Here is a 23,296-nt window from a genome sequence, read left to right on the forward strand (position 1 = left end):
TGTCTCTGGAAATGGGATTAGCTGACCCTTAGGCACAGCTATGTGATTTTGCTTATTTTTGTTTTCTAGGCTTGTCCTTGTTATTTAGACCACAAAACACAAGCCTCTTTCTTCTCTGACACAAGGAAATTGGAGTATCTTGTATTCAGCTACATTTTCTTTTATTTGCTTTCTTTTTATTTTTTTTTATGAGTAAAGATAGGAAAATAATTTTATTATCTCAACGTTGAGCTGGTATCAGAACTTCTTATAATGAAACATTGGCTTTTTTGAGAAAATGCACTGATAAATTCACTTTGGAGTCTCAGGGCCTTGGTATTATCATCCGGCATCCAGGTTTTCAGAGGAAGAGAGAAAAGTTTTGCTGCTAAGTAGGGAAGAGGGAATTGGGGATTTGGCTTTTCTGGGGGCATCCAGAGTAGGTGAACCTTCAGCATGAGTGGTGTTAGGGAAGCAAAAGAGAGATGACTTCCAAAGCTGTCAATCTTTAGAAAAGATGTAAGGGAGAATAGAAAGGCTAAAAGAAAGTTTTGATATATTCTTTGCGGAATAATTAAACTAGTTTCCACCTAACCTCTCATCTCTCCAGTGGAATCTCTAATTTCTTTGTGGGAGGAGGAGGTAGGTTTTACGTCCTTGTCGGTGACCAGAATGTTTTCATAGATTCAAGAGTCAGAGCTTAGGAGGAAAGATATTGTCTGGGTCACATATTAGGGCTGTTTAAAATATTAGTTTTTGCACAACACTCCCAATTGGCTGCAGAGTTTATCTGATTCAGTTAAAATAGCTAAACCAGTCAAACGGCTATTACTCAACTACATTATCTTTCATTCTGAAATATGTTTAGGAGGAAAGATTTAAGGAAGAACCAGTCATTTGTAAAAAGCCAACATTCCATATATGATGTATTTTGTATACGCTTTTATCTTGTACAAACTGATAGGTGTGTTAGTTTGCTAGGGCTGCCCTCACAAATATCACAGACTAAATGGCTTAAGCAGTAGAAATTTATTTTCTCACAGTTCTGTAGGCTAGTCTAATATCAAGACGTTGGCAAGGGTGATTTCATTCTGAGGTTTCTCAGAGGTTTCATTCTGAGGCTTGTGAATGGATGTCTGCTCCCGCTTGTTCACAAGGTCTTTTCTCAGTCATTGTTTCTGTGTTCCATCCTCCTCCTCTTGTAAGAAATCTGGCCTCATTTTATCTTAATTACCTCTTTAGAGGCCTATCTCTAGATAGAATCACATTCTGAGGTACGGGGTGTTTGAGTTTGAACATACAAATTTTAAGGGGATACGATCGAGTCAGCAATAAGGCACCTGCAGTTTTGGGGAAATTTCTACACACATTTACCCACGTACCTGCTCTCTCTGAAGATGCACATATTTTTAGCTGCTACACAAAAACATACATGCATCTTAGTGCAGATTGAGGGAGTTCTGCCATTGCTGGAGGCATGGTGGCAGGGATATGTAGTAAATCTACCTAATACAGCATGATGTCGCCCACCAGGAATGTTTCCTGTTCTGCAGCACGCTTTACAGTCACACTGGGGCTTCTTTCCTCACCTCTGTAAACTCCAAATGGTATTACTTCAAGTCATGCTGTACTGGTGAAACTCAGACCTTGACTTTTGTCTCCTGAAAGAGCTCATACTTTTTTTGTTAAAACTCAGATCCTGGCTTTCTTTAGAACTTCTACAATTGCTCAAGCAGATTACTTCTAGTATTTACCAAGGAACAGGACCTCTAGATATATCCAGTGTGCCCATCTTTTATGAGAAACCTGTCAGCTCTGAAGGTGTCTAAGGATGTTCCCTATCCAGGTGGAGATGAAGAAGTTGGTCATAGCATCTGAGTCCAGCTTTCGTTTGGGTGTCACCTCCCTTGGTGGCCATGTGCTTGAAGAAATCGGGTGTGGGGTGGCCTCCACTCCAGAGGAACTTATGTGAGTCATAATTTGTTCAAGACAATTGTGATAATTTTCATTCCTCTTGCTGGTGATTAGTTTGAGTATGGAACCTTGGAGAAAGTCTGCTCAGTGGCTTCTGGAAAGAAGAGCATATGGGAGACAACATCCTTCTTTATTCCTGGTTGTCATTTTGTCCACTTTGATATTTGGCATTGTTGCAGCTATCTTATGTCCATAAAGGGCCTTTATCTGTTTCAATACAGTGGTATCTTATAGGAGTGCTGAGAGAATCAATTGAGTTGAAATGCTTGTATAACATTTAGAACTGTCTAGAACATGATTGGAGAAGGCGATGGCACCCCACTCCAGTACTCTTGCCTGGAAAATCCCATGGGCGGAGGAGCCTGGTAGGCTGCAGTCCATGGGGTCACTGAGTCAGACACAACTGGGCGTCTTCACTTTCACTTTTCACTTTCATGCATTGGAGAAGGAAATGGCAACCCACTCCAGTGTTCTTGCCTGGAGAATCCCAGGAACGGGGGAGCCTGGTGGGCTGCCATCTATGAGGTCGCACAGAGTCGGACAGGACTGAAGCGACTTAGCAGCAGCAGCAGCAGAACATGATTGGAGAAGGCGATGGCACCCCACTCCAGTACTCTTGCCTGGAAAATCCCATGGACGGAGGAGCCTGGTAGGCTGCAGTCCATGGGGTTGCTAAGAGTCAGGCACGACTGAGTGACTTCACTTTCACTTTTCATTTTCATGCATTGGAGAAGGAAATGGCAACCCACTCCAGTGTTCTTGCCTGGAGAATCCCAGGGACGTGGGGGCCTGGTGGGCTGCCGTCTATGGGGTCGCACAGAGTCGGACATGACTGAAGCGACTTAGCAGCAGCAGAAGAACATGATAGGAGTTCAACAAGTATTATTATTATAAATGTGATAGGCATATTATCAACCATGCTGAAGATGGCAGAGCCCCTGCCATGATGATATTGCTGAGATGCTGAATTAACTCTAACCCCAACTCTGTAGTTATCTACCAGATAGTCCATACCCTCTTTATTATTGAGGATACTTTAAATTGGGACTTACATTACTTGCAACAAAAATCATCCTTACTGATGCATATCAATAGGCTCTTCTAAGTGGAGACATGGCACACATCACCAGAAATTTCTACTGTTTTCCAGCACTACGAAATGTGCTTGGAAAATGAGTCATTTGTTAAAGGGTTAACTATGCTTCATAGTCAAAGGCAGTATTTTTCGTCTTCCAAGTTATTCATGCCAGGTACTCAGGGATTTCAAAAACAATAGACCTTGTATTTCTTGGAGGCAAGAATTTTGTAACAAAAAGGCTTAGAATTTGTAGTTTCAAATAGTTGGACTTGAAAGTACTAATACGTCACCTACTTGTTCTGTGACCCTGGGCAGTTGCTTAATATGTATGTGTGAGTTTATCTGTACGGTGGAAATAATCTTCATGTCCCATGGTTAAAGAAAGACTGGACTGAATAAAATTACACATGCAGTAATAATATTGAAGTTTTCCTCTGTGCCACCATGTACTCTATTAAAACTAATATGTTTTCTCCCACTCATGAATCTACCTAAAACTGTATTAAACAATTCGTCAAAGCAGAGTTCCATTTTACTCAGAGCTGCTTAAACTACCCTGAAAGAAGATCTTGACAGTAGGGCCCTTGAGCACTGGAGTGATTCTAGTTATGGATGAGCCTATTTGTGGTTATTGCCATTTGTGAAACATTTGAAAATGGACATTTGAATTTCAATAATGTGCTGAGAGAAATGATGAAAATTTCCTCTGACTTGACACAAAAGCCTTAAAATGTTCTCTCTCATTTCACAGAAAAGCACTTACTTGATTTCAGTGTCCTTGAGAATATTCCCAACAAAAAGGCCATGGATCAGAATGATTTGCATTGAACAGAACCCTAAACAGGCTAAAGGAATGCTTGCCAAACACAACTCACCTGGGAAAAATGTGTGTCAAGGCAGGCTGTCTGTTGGATGCCCGAATAACTGGTGTGCTCTGCATTCAGATGAAGTGAGTGAAGATGTTTCCATTATGTTGGTCGTTATTCCTCAAGATACTTATAAAAAGAGTCCTGATTTCATGCTCTTCTCTTTAGGCAGAGAACACTATGCTTCTTTTATATGGTCATAATGATGTTTACTTTTTATAACTTAATTGCCAGATATCCCAGACTTAAAATTTTGTGTTTAATAGCAGTAAGTATCTTTAGGCAAGTGTTCTGGTCAAATTATAGTCCCCTTCTGCACCATTACAAGGCTGTTGATCCAATGTCCTTCTTAAAATGGTCAGCATATACTTAATAGTGAGCCACCTCAAATCTTTTTCTGAAAGTAGATATAATCTGTTCATTGACTTATTTACACAATGATGTAACAGATATTTATGGGTATTCATTATATACATGACCCTGTGCTGTTTGCAGAGAAACCAGAGGCAAATAAGACCATTTACCTCTGTTCTCATGATTCTCATAACCCATTGGGAATGATAGTTATTAAATATCTTTACCAGTGATTTTTTTAAATTACCAAAAAGGAGAAACAAATGGTCTTATGAGAACATGAAATAAAAAGTGCAGGAATAATGATCCTCACATGCATATTCTGTAGAAAGCCTTCCTAACACTCAATGAATCTAAATTGCAGATCTCACAAACTTTTTGGCTGATTTGTATAAACAGACTGAAAGAGATGCTTTAGATATAAATAACTGGGTCATCATTATTATTTGTCATTTTAAAAAATGTATCCATATTTAGTTCATGATTATCATCAATAAATAATAATCTTCAAAATCCCCAAACCATAATATATACTCTAAAACATTTACTTGGCATACATTTTTCAACATCTGGGTTCTCTTGTCATTACTGCCTTTCCCTCTATCTCTGCTGATAACAGAGAGTGAATTGTAAGTTCCCAGAGGAAGGTTCTACATTTTTCTATATTGTTTTGCAACACATAATGCAGCCAATATGCACGCCTGTTTTAAATAGACATTTTGATTATTTTATTTTGAGATAATTTTTCTTGACCACTAAATCTTTGGAAAATTTGTGGGCAGAATTCACAGCCAAGTGTGTATGTTGACAGATTCATATGGTAAATGGTCCAAGAATTTAGAAATGTAAAATATCGGAACTGAAAGGACTGAAGACGTTATCAAGGCCTACTCCTTCATTTGTAGATGGGGAAAATAGTGACCAGATAGCAAAAGGAATATATCTAAATGCCGTATCTCTCAAGATACTCCATATATATTTTATTCTTGGTAGGTTCATCATCACTTGTGATAAGTTTTACTCTAATTGCTGAACTGACAAAGGGGCAGCTGGGAGTGGGGAAATGGAATGAGGGGCAAAGGCATTCAAATAATATCAGGCTATCTAATAAAGCTGCATTTGACTGCAATATTTAACTTCTTTTCAGAGCAGTTTCTTCCTCTTTATCCATATAGAAACCAGCATGCAATAGATTGAGTACAAATGTAAAAGACGGAGGTTTGTACCAAGAAATATATATCTAGGAAAAGTCCAGGAAATCACTTTATTCATGTTTTGGTTTCATCTGGATGCACATGGTTAGAGCACAATTTATATGGAGAAAATAAAATGTGACATTGTTCATTTTGAGGAAGGATGTGCCCTCCAAATCCAAGGCAGTGAACTGATTATTCTTTTTCAAACAAAACCTATTTAGGGCAGCTGAGGAACCTGCTGTTTCTCCCTACCCTTTGTAAAATTGCTGTTTAAATACAACCTAATGGAAAAGTGTATTGTTTTGCATCAAGAACTTCTGCGGCCTTTTCACTTATAGGAAGTCAAGGTCATGAAATGTTTGTATCTTCCAGAAATACTGGAAGATTCTGAAATACTACTCTGAAATAACTTAAACTTCTGAAGCACAGTGGCTCTCAAGATGTCCATCTAGGTAGTTTTGTTATTTTTTAGTTGCAAGGAAAAAAAAAAAAAAATTAGGCCACCATGATATGAAATTTGCTCCAGGAAGTTTGTTTTGATAGATGCTTTAGAGCAGTGGTTCTCAGTGCTGGGTGAATATTCAAATAACCAAGGGAGACTTTAAAATAATATAAGTCTACAGACATTCTGATTTTCTTAGTCATAAGTAGGGTTAAAAGGCTCAGATGGTAAAGAATCTGCCTCAGAGCAGGAGACATGGGTTTGATCCCCTGGATGGGCATTGCAACCCACTCCAGTATTCTTGCCTGGAGAATTCCATGGACAGAGGAGCCTGGCGGGCTGTAGTTCATAGGGTTGTAGTTCATAGGTTGTAATTCTATGTAGTCCATAGAATTACAGTGGGCAGAAGCTTTTATCTACCATCTTAGTTTTTCTTAATCTCCTTCAACTTTCTGAAGGCTCTTGCCTCTCCGACCTTGTTGTACCACTTTTATCTTTGCTAGATCCTTGCAGAACACCCCACCCACACCACCTCCATCTCTTCAACTCCCACCTCCCCTGCCCTGGCTGGCACTCAAGATAAAATCCCAAGAGCAAGAATCTCATGACCCATATGCTGAGTTCCAGCTATTGCAAAGTCTATTCTCTTTTTATGTAGATTTGTATAAAATGCCAAACCTCAGGGCATGGGATATGACTTCTTGAAGTAGCCATGGGCTGGATGATTGTTGTTGTTCAATTGCTCAGTCATGCCGACTCTGCGACCCCATGGACAGCAGCATGCCAGGCTTCCTTATTATTCATCATCTCCCAGAGCTTGCTCAAATTCATATCCATTGAATCAGTGATGCCATCCAACTATCTCATTGTCTGTCATCCCCTTCTCCTCCTGCCTTCAATCTTTCCCAGCATTAGAGTCTTTTCTAATGAGTTGGCTCTTCACATCAGGTGGCCAAAGTATTGGAGCTTTGGCTTCAGCCATCAGTCCTTCCAATGAATATTGAGGGTTGATTTCTTTTAGGATTGACTGGTTTGATCTCCTTGCAATCCAAGGCACTCTCAAAAGTCTTCTCCAACCCTAGAGTTAAAGAGCATCAATTCTTCAGTGCTCAGCTTTCTTTATGGTACAACTCTCACATCCACACATGTCTAGTGAAAAAACCAAAGCTTTGACTAGATGGACCTTTGTTGGCAAAGTAAGGTCTCTGTTTTTTAATATGCTGTCTAGGCTTGTCATAGCTTTTCTTCCAAGGAGCGAGTGTCTTTTAATTTCATGGCTGCAGTCACCATCTGCAGTGATTTTGGAGCCCAAGAAAATAGTCTATCACAGTTTCCATTGTTTCCCCATCTATTTGCCATGAAGTAATGGGACTGAATGCCATGATCTTCATTTTTTGAATGTTGTTTTAAGCCAGCTTTTTCATTCTCTTCTTTCACCTTCATCAAGAGGCTCTTTAATTTTTTTTTTCACTTTCTGCAATAAGGGTGGTATCCTCTGCATATCTGAGTATCTGAGGTTATTGATATTTCTCCCAGAAATCTTGGGCTTGATGGTAAGGGGAGGCACCTAACCATGAGGCAAATCTTGGCTAATGGAGGGGGTCTGGGTTCCCCCTCCTTCTCTCTTCTGTCGACTGTTCTGAGGTGTAGCTGCTCCCTACATATCTGGAGAAGTCCTATTGAGCAACTGCTCTGTATTGTCAGTACTTTTTGTGAAGTGTAAGCATCAAAAAGAAATACTGTATAACATTAATTTGTATCTCTTTGCCCACTTTTCTTATCTCTTCACCTTCACTGTCCTATGATTGTACCACCTAAATAAAGTCTCAGCATTCTACTTCCTACAGAGACTGAGTTGAGACAATTTTTTTTTTAATTCCCCAAGTAATTCTACCACATGGTCAGACTAGAAAAACATTTCCTCTGAGAAGGATCTGAATTCTCCTCACTTCCAGAGATGATGTATATAGACATGGAGTTTTCATTAATGTTCCTTTTTATTAAATTTTAAAGCAAGTATAAAATAAAATTTAAAATTCTCTCTTTGCCCGTTTCTCACTGTTCCCTATTCACTCACTTTCTTGGAGTCCCAGCATTAATACTATGAATAGTTTGATGTGCTGCCTTGTAGAAGTGTATTTTGTATAAACTTAGACATAGAGTTCCGAGGTTTGTTTACTTTTTGCATGAATGTGATCATCTATCCATATTATCTTGTAATGGTTTTTGTTATTTAACAGCATTTCTCAGAAAATGTCATAATACAGAGAGACTCTTTATTCTTTTGAGTTGTGGTATAGTGTTTCATAATGTGGATATATGGAATAATTTTCCCTTACTCTTACTAATGAGGATTTAGATTATAACTTTTGAATATTAAAAAATTAGGCTGAATTTTTGTATATGGAATTTAGAAAGATGGTAATGATGACACTATATGCAAGACAGCAAAAGAGACACAGATATAAAGAACAGACTTTTGGACTCTTTTGGAGAAGTCGAGGGTGGGATGATTTGAGAGAATAGCATTGATACATTTATATTACTACATGTGAAATAGATCAGTAGTCCAAGTTTGATGCATGAAACAGGGCACTCAGAGCCAGTGCACTGGGACAACCCTGAGGGATGGGATGGGGAGGGAGCTGGGAGGGGGGTTCAGGATGGGGAACACATGTATACCTATGCCTGATTTATATCAATGTATAGCAAAAACCACTACAATCTTGTAAAGTGATTAGCCTCCAATTAAAATAAATAATTTTTGTTTAAAAAAGGAAAAATTTATACTGAATTGAGCATCCTTGAGTGTGTATTTTTGTGTACATGAGAATGTAATTCTCAAGAACAGATAATTGAAACTGGAGTTGCTGAGTTGAAAAGCATAGTTATAGTAAATTTTGATAGATACTTCCAAAATGCCCTTTAAAAATTTCTACCTAAAGTATGGGAGAATTACTGTTTTTTTTTCATACTTTTGCCAATAACTGGCTATTATCAGTTAAAAAAATTGTTAATTTAGGCAAGTAATGATATCCCATGTTTGTTTTAGTTTACCAAACATCATTTTTTAATCTTTATTTTAAACTTCTTGGCCTTCCATCTTCAGTTTGGACATTTTTATTAAACTTTATTAGAACAGAATGTGAGTTAAGTGTGGTTGCTGAGAAGTTGGACTGTTCTTTATAACAATAGTCTTCTAAGGCAGGTCTAATTATTTTACACTCTCTGTAACATTGGGTCTTGGAATTTGGAGTGCTGAGCCATCCCAGCCTCCTCTCTGAGAGGAACAAGACATGGGCACCAGCCAAAATAATTGAAAAGATTGTCTATTATTTGGATGGCTGGAAGAGGCCCTCACACCTGCCTGGCCTACTCTTCAAATCTCTTGTTAACTTTAACTCCACCCAGCCAGTTTGAACAGAGGCAGAATATGCTGAGAACTTTCCCTAAAGACAGAAAAACATGCCAGGAAGTCTGCATCCAGAAAAGCTGTGCCAGGATTTCCCTGGAAAACAAGCTTTAGGCGAGCTGAAGTTGGTTTGCCAAAGTGAAATAGCCCAGATTCTGAGTATGATTGGACCATGGCTATAGCATGGATAGGGAATGTGTGAAAATGAGGTTTACGACCAGATGTGGACTTCAGACCCCAAAGTAGTCCTGTATCTCTACTTTTTGTATAGATAAACAATATTTTTATGCATTATCTTTCTCCTGGGGGAAAATAGAGTCATGGTCCTTATTATTGAGATGCATTTATTATGATAAAGAGGCATGGTCCTTGTTCTTAAAGTCTCTCAAAGTTACTGGGGAAATAAGTGTTGTTATGTCTAGTTGAAATTTATAATATGATTGGTGAAAAGAAGCATCTTCACATAAAGTGACTCAAGAACACTTTAAAAAGCAATGTATAATGAATTTGGTATATTCAGCACAGAAGGGAGCAATATGAGTAGTTAACTTGGACACAGTTCTAAGAGGCAGTGTTTAGCATTTTGGAGCCTAGGAAGTTGGCTTCCTTCCATTCTTTCCTCTTAATTTTCCATCCTTGCTTATCCCAGTTATCTCCTTCACAGTTAACAGAGATGGAAAGTCAGCCAGCACCCCAGACTGGCTCTGCTTCCCAATCCATTGTTTCAGAGAGAAGGACCAGACCCTGTTTAGTGTGATAGATTTTAGCTTAGACTATTTGTCTTCACTGCCTCTGACAGATCCCCTTATCTGTGGGATTCAATTTAATTCAGCATATTTATTGAGAAGCTTTTTAGTGTCAAGGAGCTGTATGATGAATGCTACAAAGAGATTTAAATAAAGAGTTGATAGGAGCATGTAGGAGGGGGCTATTTATTTTGTATATGTTGAGCTCATGCAACTTATGGGACATCTAGAAAAAGATAACCAGTAAGCCATTGGGTAGTTAGATCTAGAAATTAGGAGAATGGACTGAGGTGATTACAGAATTTGGGATTCATTAATGCTGGAGAAGGCAGTGGCACCCAACTCCAGTACTCTTGCCTGGAAAATCCCATGGATGGAGGAGCCTGGTGGGCTGCAGTCCATGGGGTCGCTAAGAGTTGGACACGACTGAGCGACTTCACTTTTCACTTTCATGCATTGGAGAAGGAAATGGCAACCCACTCCAGTGTTCTTGCCTGGAGAATCCCAGAGACAGGGGAGCCTGGTGGGCTGCCGTCTAAGGGGTCGCACAGAGTCGGACAGGACTGAAGCGACTTAGCAGCAGCAGTAGCAGCAATGTCTGTTTACTTGAAACTTTGGGATGAGATTCCCCCAGAGAAAGAAGGATGAGGATGCAAATATCCAGTTTTAAAGAGAGAATAAAGCAAAGCTAGTGAAAAACCAAGGAAGTCTTATCAAAATGTTATAATCGGGGACTTCTATGTTTACTTAATGTAGAGTAAAAGGGACCAGATTCACTCTTCTGCCTGAAAAATAAATAAATAGAATAGAAAAATATTGTAAAACAACAATTTTCAAGATACTGGACATTAAGCAGAAAATAACAGTGATCCACATAGGATAGGAATAATTGAGGTAAGCCCTAAAATTGCCCCAGCTACTACCTTGAGGGAATTTCTAGGCTGAAGCACAGAGGCAACATTGCCAGTGCCTGGTGGACTCCATGAGTTGAAGAGATGAATTAGAGAGTAGAGCCCAAGGTAGCTAGGGTTCATAGGACAGAATACTGGAGAGAGAACTGCACAGAAAGAGAACTTAGAAATCTGAAGATGACATCTTCAATAATAGTAGACAAAGATATTAAAACATTATTATGATTGTATTCCATATACTCACAAATTTAGAGGAAAGATTGAACATATGATTAGAATCATGAAAAGGAGCCAACTCAAATTTTTAGAGATGAAAAGTGCAATGTTTGAGATGAAACTACACTGGATAGGATTAATACCAGATTAGATATTGCAAAAGAAAATACTGGTGAAGTTGAATATATAGAAATGCTCCAAAATGAAACAGAAAAAAAAAAAAAAGAAAGAATATCAGTGAGTTATAAGAAAAGTACAAGTAACGTAACATACAAGTACTTTAAGTCCTCAAGAGGTGGAGGGAATATTTTTTAAAATAATTAATGGCTGAAAATTTTCCAATTTTGATAAAAACCCAGATATCACAAACTGTCATGAACCCCAAGCACAAAAAATATTCAGGAAACTACATTATGGCACACCATAATGAAATTGCTCAAAACTAATGATGAAATATCAAAAGTAGGTAGAGAAAAGCACATTCCATACAAAGAAACAAAAATATGACAGCAGATTTCTCGTTGGAAATAATTTAATCATAAAGGCAGTGGAACAATCTAAGTACTAAAAGGGAAAAATAAATAACCTATAAAGTCAGAAGTGTATTCCCAATGAAAATATTTTTCAAACTAAAGATGAGTAAAGACAGTTTCACATATGAAGAAAAAAACAGCAAGAAAAGAACTCATCACCAGAACACTTGTGCCACAAAAAAGTTAGTGTAATGTTAAAGGAAATTCTTTAGACAGAATGAAAATGCTTCTAAATGGAAATTTCTATACAAAGGCATGAAAAGCACCAGATATGGTACTATATGGTTACATGTATAATTTTTTCTTATAAAGTAAATGTTTCTAAAACAAAAATTATTTAATAATGATAATATTAATGTGTCCTAGGCTTTATTTCATAGGTGTAGGTAAAAATGTATGACAAAAATGGCAAAAGTCCTGAAAGGACAAAAATGAAGTATAATATTTTAAGGTCTTACATATAAAGTGTTATAAAAATCACTTGAAGCTAGAGTTTAATAAGTTACAGATGTATATTACAAACCTAAAGCAACCAGTAAAATGAAAAGAGAGCTAATAAGCCAGTAAAAAGATGAAATAATAGAAGTTATTAATTCAAAATAACACAGAAAAAGAGGTAAAAGAGAATGAAGAACAAAGGAGACTGATATGAAACAAGTAGCAAGATGATAGACTTAAGCCTAGCCATATCAATAATCACATTAGTTGTAAATGGTCTAAAAACCCCATTTGAAAGTCAGAGATTTTCAGGTTTGATAAAAAAAAAACAACTAGATGTTGTCTACAAAAAAACACAGTTTAAATATATTGATGCATGAGACAGGTGCTCAGGGCTGTTGCACTGGGATGACCCAAAGGGATGGGATGGGAAGGGGGGTGAGGGTGGGGTTCAAGATGGGGAACACATGTAAACCCAAGGCTGATTCATGTCAATGTATGGCAAAAACCACTACAATATTGTAAAGTAATAGCCTCCAATTAAAATAAATAAAAGCTAGAAAAAACTAAATAAATATGAAGGCAAAAAGATTACAGGTAAAAGGTTTGGAAAAATATTATTTGCTGACTCTAATCAAAAACTAATCACAGGGCTTCTCTGGTGGTTTAGTGGTGAAGAATCTACCTTGCAATGCAGGGGATGCAGGTTTGATCCCTGATCAGGGAATGATCAAACCTGATCATTACCAGATCCCACATGCCGTGGAGCAACTAAGCCCACTTACTACAACTAGAAGGCCTGCATGCCACAATTATTGAGTGTGTGTGCTCTGGAGACCTTGCGCCAAAACCGGAATCTGCACACTACAACAAAAGTTCCCGCATGATGCAATGAGGATCCCACGTTCTGCAACTAAGACCCGAGACAGCCAAATAGATAAATATTTTTTAAAACTAACTGAGTGACTATATTAACTTTAGGCAAAGAAGCATTTAGAGAAAATAGCTCTACCAGAGATAAAATGGTCATTTCCTGGTGATAAAGGGTCCAATTTATTAAGAGGACATAACAACCCTAGATAAATAAAGCCCCTTAATAAGAGGGCTTTATAATACATGAACGGAGAAGGCAATGGCACCCCACTCCAGTACTCTTGCCTGGAAAATCCCATGGATGGAGGAGTCTGGTAGGCTGCAGTCCACGGGGTCGCTAAGAGTCAGACACGACTGAGCGACTTCATTTTCAGTTTTCACTTCCATGCACTGGAGAAGGAAATGGCAACCCACTACAGTGTTCTTGCCTGGAGAATCCCAGGGACCGGGGAGCCTGGTGGGCTGCCATCTATGGGGTCGCGCAGAGTTGGACACGACTGAAGCGACTTAGCAGCAGCAGTAGCAGCAGCATAATACATGAAGAAAAACTGATAGAACTTAGAAGAGAAAATAAAAAGAAAAACAATTATACTGAGAGAAATAAGTCCATCTCAATGAGCAGACAGAAAGTCAACAACAATGCAGTAGACTTGGACGATCCTACTAACCAACTTGTCCTGACATTTGTAAAATACTCCACCTATTCCACCACCCCTGCAATGGTAAAATGTACATGTTTTTCAAGTGTATCCAGCACATTTATTAAGATATACCATATTCTAGGTTTTAAAACTAGTTTCAGTAAATTTAAAAGCATTAAAGTCAGGCAAAGTATGTTCTCTATCTACAGTGAAATTAAATTATAAATCCGTCCTGGAAAGATGTGTAGAAAGCCTCCAAATATTTAGAAACTAAATAATACTCTTCTGAATAAAAAGAGAAATTAGAAAGTATTTTGAACAGTGTGAAAATGAAAACACACCATATCAACATTTGTGGAATGATACTTAGGAGAAATATAGTGAGAGATGACTGTTCCGGAAAAGAAAAAGGTCTCAAATCAATGCACTCACTTTTTCCATAAGAAATGTGAAAAAAGAAGAGCAAATTAAAAGCAAACTCAGCATAGAAAGGAAGTAATAAAGACTAAAGCAAAAATAAATGAGATATAAAACCAAAAAATGGAGAAAACCAATGAAATAAGAGCTAGTTCTCTTAGATAATTAAAATTGATCAAGTATATCCAAACTGCTGAGGACAGAGAGAGAACACACACATTACCAAAATCAGGAACCATTGAGATAATACCATTACAGATTCACAGATATTAAAAGAATAATAAGGGAGAGATTATGAACAACTTTATGCCTATAAATTGAACAACTTACATACACTGGACAAGTTTTCTTGAAAGATACAAACTACCAAAGCTCATTCAAGAAGAAATAGATAAGCTGAGTAGCTTAAGTCTATTTTAGAAATTGAATTTGTAATTAAAAGTCTATCCACAAAGAAGCCATCAAGACCCAGATGGTTTCACTGGTGAACTTCACCTAATATTTGAGGAAGAAATAATGCCAATTTTATATAAACTCTTCTAGAAAAATGAAGAGGAGGAAATACTTTCCTACTCGTTCTTTGGTGCCAGCATTATCCTAATTCCAAACCATGACAAAGACATTATAATAAAAGCTGCTACTTGATAAATTTGACTTCATCAACGTTAAAAAAAATCTTCTGTGTTTTGAAATATACTAAGAGAATAAAAACAAGTCACAAACTTGTAGAAAATATTTGCAAAGCATATATATGTATTCAGAGTATATAAAGAATTCTTCTAGCTCTATTATGAGAAAAAAATCACCCATTTAAAAAATAGGTGAAGATTTGAAATTATATTTCATCAAAGAAAGCACTGAAATCATAAGTATATGAAAATTTGTTCAATATTATTAGTAATTAAAGAAATGAAAATTAAATTCATAATTATTATTAGAATGACTGAAATTAGTAAGAGTAACTTTGCCCTTTGCTGGTGAGGATGTAGAGGAATTAGAATTCTCACACACTCCTGTTGGGTGCATAAAATGGTACTGTCCCTTTAGAAAAAAGATGTGGCACGTTGTTGGTACATTAGATGGTGCTTTAAATATACCCCTAACATGTTATCCAGTCATTCAGTTCTTAGGTTTTTACCCAAGAGAAAAGAAAGTATATGCCCATATGAAGTTTTGTAAATGAATGTTCATAACTGCTTTATTTGTAATAGTCCCAAACTGGAAGTAACCCAAAAGTTCATCAATAGGTGACTGGATAAACAAATTGTGATGTATACATATAGTGGAATACTGCTTGGCAATAGATGGGAATAAACAACTGATGCCAGCAACAATATGGATATAATTCAGAAAAATTATGCCAAGTAAAAGAAGCCAAATCAAAACTGAAGTAGTTTGTATGTTTCCATTTATATAAAATTGCTGAAAATGCAAACTAATCTGTAGTGATAGAAAACAGATCAATGGTTGCTGGGGGTGGGGAGTGGGAGCAGGAGACAAAGCAGAATGACAGTGGAGCATGAAGAAATATTTGGGGGTAATGGATATGTGTGTGATAAGTCATTCAGTCATGTCCAGTTCTTTGCAGCCCTAGGGACTGTAGCCCATCAGCCTTCTCTGTCCATGGGGTTATCCCAGCAAGAATACTGGAGTGGGTTGCCATTTCCTCTCCAAGGGATCTTCCCAACTCAGGGATTGAACCCAAGTCTCCTGCACCTCCTACATTGGCAGGTGGATTCTTTATCACTGTGATAAGATTCTTTATCACCTTACAATAAGAATTTCATGGGTGAAAACTTATCAAATTGTAAGTGTGTAGTTTATTAATTATGTTTAGTTTCTTGTATGTCAATTAAACCTCAACAAAGCAGTTTTCAAATATCCAGTAATCATTATCTGTATTACCGTGGATGAAATTCTTGTCCCATGTGTAATGAAGAAACCATTAAGGGGCATTACAGTTCTACATGCCTGTTTTCTCACCACATTCACAAAGCAAAATACCCAAGTCATTTTGACTGTAATGTCTAAAATATCTTTAAGAGGTAAAAAGACATTACACCAACTTACATAAGGCTTACAGTATCCAGGGGTAATTTGTGATCTGCATCAGATCTGATTCATGAAGTGTGCCTCTTTTCTATGTGTGGTAGAGGTAACTTGAACATAAAATAGTGAGTAAGGTGGTACACTGCAAAGAGATTTCCATCTTTGCCATTAACTAGCTATGTGACTTAAGACAAATCACTTGCCCTTTCTGTTCCTTTATTCAGCTTCAAAATAAAGTTGTGCTTACTAGATGGTCTCTTGGGCTCTCTCTGGCTCCCTGATTAGGTTTACCTAATCATGCTCTACCATCATACAGAATTTTTTTTTTTTTTTGGCTCTGTCAAGTCTTAGTTGTAACACACAGGATCTTCATTGAGGCATGCAGGATCTTTCACTGAGGGATGTGGGCTTCTCTCTAATTGTGGCATGGGGGCTTATTTGCTCCAAGGCATGTGGAATCTTAATTCCTTGATCAGATATTGAACCCTTTTCTCCTCTTTGCAAGTGGATTTTTAACCACTGGATCACCAGGAAAGTCCCATATGGAAATGTTTTGATGCTGTTTTCCAACACATCAGTTGGATTTTATCCAACTAGTTTTATCAGTTAATGTTTCAATAACATGATTGAACATTTAGGTGGATTAACTGCTTACGAGAGCTACCTCCTGGAGCATTGTAGTGCACATGATAGCACATTATGCTCATTATAGCATTAAGGGCTGTGGGGTGTCCTGCAGAGGGGAAAAAAAAAAGAATTTTGTTTTTGTCCTGTTTTCCTATGTTTTGACCACTGAGTAATATGTTTCACTGCACACCTGATAAATATCTCATGATATGGGGAGTGCTGATGTCACATATTGTCTTCTGGAGCAAGAATTAATGGATGGAGGATGCTCTTAAAGAAGCAGTGTTCTAACCCTCTGAGACGAGGAAATGGAGAAGTTGAAAGGGGTGTGTGTGAGAGTGACCCAAGGTATGGAAAGAGACAGCTGGAGGGTGATGAAAATGAGCAGACGTTTTGCAGTGGGCTGAAGGGGAAGGAGGGGCAAGCGGCTTCCTTTGAGATGTATGTTCTAAGACCCTCAGAGTTGCCTTCATACTCTCCCTACCATCCCCTGCTCCTGTGGAGCCACTGAAAGTTGCTTTCTGCACATCCATCCGTCTGCATATTCTGCCTGGCTTTGGATCACTCGGATTGGATTATTACAATACCAGATGGGAGTCCTACTATTGCCTTGGCTCAGTATCTCCTATTGTGTACAGAAGAAGGAGGTTTGATAGGGGAGCTTCAATGGTTACAAAGTTCCTCTGAGGCTGGACTTCTCTCCCCATCCAGGGCCCAGCTCTATGATATTTGAGGGAGTTCAGATCATTTTGATCATTTTCAATGAAACTAGCTTTTTTGCTCTTCTCTGTACATAAATTTACAAATATTTAAACGATAACACACTACTTAAAATTTGAGGAAAAAAAAAGAGAACTGACCTTTACTGCCTGAGATAACCACTGTCATCTTGATGACCATCTACCATTTGTTATTTTATATATATCTATATTTGCATAAATGGGATCATAATTTGTGGTAGGTAGAGCCCTCAAAAATGTCCACATCCTAATCTCCAAAACCTGTGAAATGTTAGGTTACATGACAAATGGGAATGAAAGAAGCAGATAGAACTAAGGTTATTGATCATCTGACCTTAAAATGGGAAGATAATTTTAAATTATTCAGGCGGGCCCAATGTAGTCACCAGCATCCTTCAGTGTGACATTGAGTCACTGTCAGTGTCAAAGTGATATGATGTGAAAAAGGCCCCACGGAGTCATTGCTGGCTTTGGAGATAGAGAAGGGGGACACCAGCCAAGGAATGTGGGTAGCTCCTAAAAACTGGAAAAGCATATAAGTAAAAGTTATCATGCAAAAACATTATTATACAAAAAGCAAAAATTGTTATGAAAGATACTTGCCTCCCTTCTTTGTCTGTACTTCCTCACCCCACATAAACAATTTTAATGACCTGATATGTATTTTTTCATGCACTTTCATGCTTATTCAGTCACACACACACAAATGATTTTAAAATTATTTTGTATAAATGGAAGCACAATTCCCATTTAAGAGCATCACACTTAAATTTCTCAATTTTTTTTTTTACAATTGAATGTGGCTTCAGGTGACACAATTGGGACAGAAGTAAATACATTATAGACAAAATTGACAGGTGACATAGGAATCTGAATCCAAGAAAAGTAAGTCGGAGAGCTTTCAGATTTTCAGGGTCATTCCCCCTTGAGTTTCTGAGGTTTCCTAAAATAGGAGTGAAATTTAGGACAAAGTGAGGTACTTATGATACACCATTAAAAGAGGAAAAACAAGATACAGACAAGTAACATGAATTGCTTGATTTGTCTCATACATTTAACTTTTAACATAAGTTGAGGCCAGAAACTTATACTAAAGACCCTTTTGCCCCATGGCATACTCACTGATAGGCTAGTAATCTTCAGAGGTTGCAGGCCCACCTTTGGGCAGAAATGCCCTGCAGGTGCTCATGTTCTTACAGTTCTACTGGGACGGTGGTTCTGGCTGTTGTCTTTTCTGTCCCTTCCTGCTGGACAAGTCTTAGTCCTCCCTCTGGCATAAGACTGGATGGCATTTTGAGTCAAGCTGTCTCTTGGAAGCTTAAGCTGTTATGAGAGACTGGGGGTGGGGGTGGGAGTGGGACAGTTGGCATTCAGCTGAGTGGGAAAATGAGGAACAGCTTGCCAGCTGCAAGGAGAGTGTTTGCGAAGTATGTGAAAGATAAAAGAAAAATTGTGAAAAGCCTGTGTGTGTTTGTATAACTATGTCCATATAGCCTTCAGTTTATTTATTTAAAGTGTTTTGTTCTTTAACAATCAGACTCTTCTGTCTTCTGAATGTTTCTAAAACCCATGCTCCCTTCCTTGAGATCATCCTCCTACCCAAGCCTAGAGAAGAGACAAGGCCTGGGAGCCCCAAACCCTCCACAGATGAGGTGGGACCCTGTGTGTGCTAGGAGGTGGAGCAGGTGACCTCTTTCTCTCTGAGGCCTCCATCAAGTAATTTAAAACCTGTCAATGCTTACGCTACCTCTGTGTCCGTGAAGGGTTCCTTGACTTTTTCCCATCTATGCACCTTAGGTGGGTAATTTAAGCTATTGTGTAGGTTGGTCTCAGTGACTTGCTCATTTCACACTCACCTCAACTACCAGTCCTAACGATGAAACAGACACTGTTTATTGAGCTCTTATTATGTCTTAGACTGTGGAATCAGACTCCTTGACTTAAAATACTAGCCCTTCCACCTCCTAACTTGGAGGTGTCCCTTAAATGCTTTGGGCTTCAGATTTCTCACCTGGAGAATGGGGCTGAAAAGTAGTGCCCAATCCCATAGAGATGTTCAGAGCAGTTGATGGAGATAATAAATGGAAAGAGTGTAAAATAGCACCTAGCATGCAGCAGACACTCAACACATGTTAGCTATTGCTATTAATCCTCTTAACCTTCTTGAGAAGAGGGTATATTACCTGCAGTATTTATAAATGAAGAAACAATTTCAGGGAATAAGATAATAACTGGTTCTGGATCACACAGAGCTGAGAAGTGGAACCAGAATTCATACTCGTCCCTTCTAATGGCAAAGCTGGATCATGTTAAAGGGGCACTTCCTTACAAAGTTCATGAGTATTTGGGAAGGCAAATTCTTGCCTGTACGACCGAACAAATGCCTCAGAACCTATTTCCTCATTCATGTGAAGTAGATAGAAGTGGATGATAGTATTCTTGCGTAACAGTTGTTATCATGGTTAGATAAGATAATGTAGTGGAAGCAGTAAGCATTCATTTTTTTAGCCTCCTTTCTTACTTTTCATTGGAAGCAGAACACAGGATAATGGAAGAGGTAGATTTCCTACCTAAGAGCGTGTTCTTAAATGATAAATTCTTCTTGGTTATTTCATGTTGTAGATCATCTGCGTTCCCATAACGCTGGAGAATCAGTGGCTGATCATTCAGTATTTTCTTTACCCAAACTGTCTCCTTCCTTGTTTGGAAGGGCATGAGGTGTGTGTACAGCAGTGGGTGGTACAGGGTGATGATGAGCACTGGAGAAGGATTCAGAACGTTGACACCCTAGCCTGGCTGTGCTGTCACCCAGTGTGTGTGGCCTTGTCAATCACTGAATGTCCTTGGGATCCCATTTCCTCATTTTAAAATGTAGGCAGCAATGTGTTGTCTGATGTCCTCACATGGTTATCATTCAGGACACACAAGCAATGAAGGAAAAGTAGAATCAAGCTGAGTAACGTGCTTATAAAAACCCAGAGATTTTTATTGATGTCAGACTCAACTTGATGTTTTTGGGTACTTCCCTGCTTGTCACCAGAGAAGGCAATGGCAACCCACTCTAGTACTCTTGCCTGGAAAATCCCATGGACGGAGGAGCCTGGTAGGCTGCAGTCCATGGGGTCGCTAAGAGCAACCGGACTGAGTGACTAAGCGACTTCACTTTCACTTTTCATTTTCATACATTGGAGAAGGAAATGGCAACCCACTCCAGTGTTCTTGCCTGGAGAATCCTAGGGCCGGGGGAGCCTATTGGGCTGCCGTCTATGGGGTCACACAGAGTCAGACACTACTAAAGTGATTTAGTAGCAGCAGCAGCAGCAGCAGCTGCTGCTTGTCACTAAGAAGGCACCATGGAGGGCTGGACTTGGCATCTACACATCACAGTTCAAAACTTAGCTCTAGGACCTTTGCATGTCCCATCAGGTCTCTGGATTTATATCTCCTTTTCTGTGAAACGGGAACCATTACCCCTGTCCTGCCTACTGAAAGATTTGTCATGATGATCAGGTGAGATCATGGATGTGAAAGCATTTTACAAACTGTGGAATATCACGTGAACTGTCTAGCACCCTGAACAGGGAGTCATTGTATGCATTTATGTTATTTGAACTAGAAAGCCTCTGGTTTTTCTTCTTACCCTGAGAACTTTATAGAGCCGTTTCCATTTCCTACTCTCTCAGTTTCTAAATGACTTCCATCCCCAGTTTCAAGATGGCACACCTTTCATCTGGCTTTGTTTGTCTTGAGCAGATGGCCAAAGGCAAGTTGACTGGTGACATCCAAATTGACCAGGTTACTGGTGGTCTCAGACCATTGGATGCTCAGCCAGGGACAGTCAAAGGTGAACAAAGCAAGGAAAACTTAAGATAATAACAACCTGATTCCAAGGCTGCAGGATAGGTATTTCTGTCCAGAAATGATAGTTAAAATATTTAACAAACTGTAGGCAGGAAGAGGCTTCCCTGGTGACTCAGACGGTAAAGAATCCACCTGCAGTGGAGGAGACATGGGTTCTATCCCTGGGTTGGGAAGATCCCCTGGAGAAGGGATTGCTACCCATTCTAGTATTCTTGCCTGGAGAATTTAATGGACAGAGGAGCTGGTGGGCTAAATTCATGGGGTCACAAAGAGTCAGACACAACTTTGTGACTAACACTAATAGGCAGGAAGATCGGGCAGTGCCACCTCAGTAATGGAGCGGGTCCCAAGAGCCCTCTGCAGTATCAAGTTTGCCCTTTGGTTGCTAGGTGGTGTGGAGGTCTCCATCATAGGAAGTGTGACAGTGGAGCACTCAGGAGGCTGGGAGCAATGGGTATTAACCAACTGGTTTGCAAGTCTTTCAGTAATTTCAGTGTAATGTGAATATTTCAGTGCTGCCTTAACTGAGACTATCAGCTTCTTCCCCAGGTATAACAAACGTGAACTTTATATTTAGAATCTCTAAAGGGTTGGGCAATGTGTCTGGAACTGCTTCCTTCTTTTCCTCCTCCTTCATTTTTCTCCCTCTCCCCTCATATTCATCTCCATCTCCTCTTCTACCTCTCTCATTCTTCCCCTTCTTCATAGCTACTTTTAATATAGTATGAAAGAAAAGCCAAAACATATGGAAAAAGGATGAACACATTCCTGCACATTTGAAATCCCAGACAGACTTTAGCCCTCTCCCTTCTAAGTCATTACGTTGAACCAATTTAACTCTCCTTAGCCTTAAAAAAAAAAAAAAAAAAACCAACAAACTGTTTATAATTCAGCCACAGGGTTAAGTAAACAATTGATTCAAACAGGAACAAGACCCCTCCTTTTCTCCCCTGGCTTTCCTCTTAGGGCAGGACTTGAAGGTTTTGTGTCTAGAAGGGGATTGTAGCTGCCACAAAGAATAAGGGGACCCAAAGAGATGATTAATTAGGTCTAGTGTCTAGGCCAGGATGCAGTCAAGAACAGTCATGGAGAAATTCAAACACATTTACATGAAATAAGTTGCATTTAAAACTACTTTTGTTAACCCAAGCTGTCTGTTGTTGTTTTTTCTAGATGAAAGTATCTGAGATTTAAAAGGCCACCTAAAGAAATTCCAGAGTGTGGCACCTGAACTGGTCTGTTTGAACCCCTGCTCTGCTAGTTAACTGGCTTTGTGAACTTGGCAAATAGCTTAACCCCTGTTTCTCAGTTTTCTCATGTGTAAAATGTGAAAGAGAAAATAGTTTCTATCTCCAGTTGGGTGTGAAGATTATTTCTGGGTGTTTTTTTTTTTTTTTTTGGCCACACCTCACAGCATGTGGAATCTTAGTTCTCCAACCAGGGATTGAACACAAGTCCCTATGTTGAAAGTGCATAGTCTTCACCACTGGACCGCCAGGGAAGTCCCTGATATGAAGATTAAATGAGATCATTCGTGTTTAGAGCATTGGATTTACATTTAGTAATTGCTCAATAAATACTTGTATTAGTAAGATTCTCCAGGTAAACAGAACAAAAAGGATGTGTGCGTGTGTGTTTAGTGAGAGAGGGAGAAAGATGATGGAGACTGAGAAGTCCCATAAGCTGCTATCTCAGGCTGGAGACCCAGAAAACCAGACGTGTAATTCCAATCTGAGTCTGAAGCCCTATGAACCAGGGGAGCTGATGGTGTAAATCCCGGTCCAAGGACAAGACAAGACTAATACCACAGCTCAGTCACACAGTGTCACTTCCACTGAATTATATTCATCAAATTAGCCATAATGTCTTGCTCAACCCAAGGGAGGGAAAATAGATTCTACTTCTTGATGGGGAGTGGCAAGGTTCTGGAAGAACACATGGGA

At 38.9% G+C, this 23,296-nt stretch overlaps 1 protein-coding gene across 1 annotated transcript in view; it reads left to right on the forward strand.

The window, feature by feature from the left end:
• Positions 1–22,708, forward strand: part of LOC147350628 (uncharacterized) — a 107,668-nt gene extending 84,960 nt beyond the window's left edge. The window contains exon 6 of the mRNA XM_086362321.1: positions 22,527–22,708. The gene's annotated coding sequence lies outside the window, so the exon portion shown is untranslated. The remainder of the gene's footprint in view (positions 1–22,526) is intronic.
• Positions 22,709–23,296: the final 588 nt, after the last annotated feature.

This window comes from Bos grunniens, chromosome 20, assembly GCF_055505025.1.
Source record: "Bos grunniens cultivar Pamir isolate PY7600 chromosome 20, Bosgru_T2T1.0, whole genome shotgun sequence".
Taxonomy (NCBI): Eukaryota; Metazoa; Chordata; class Mammalia; order Artiodactyla; family Bovidae; genus Bos; species Bos grunniens.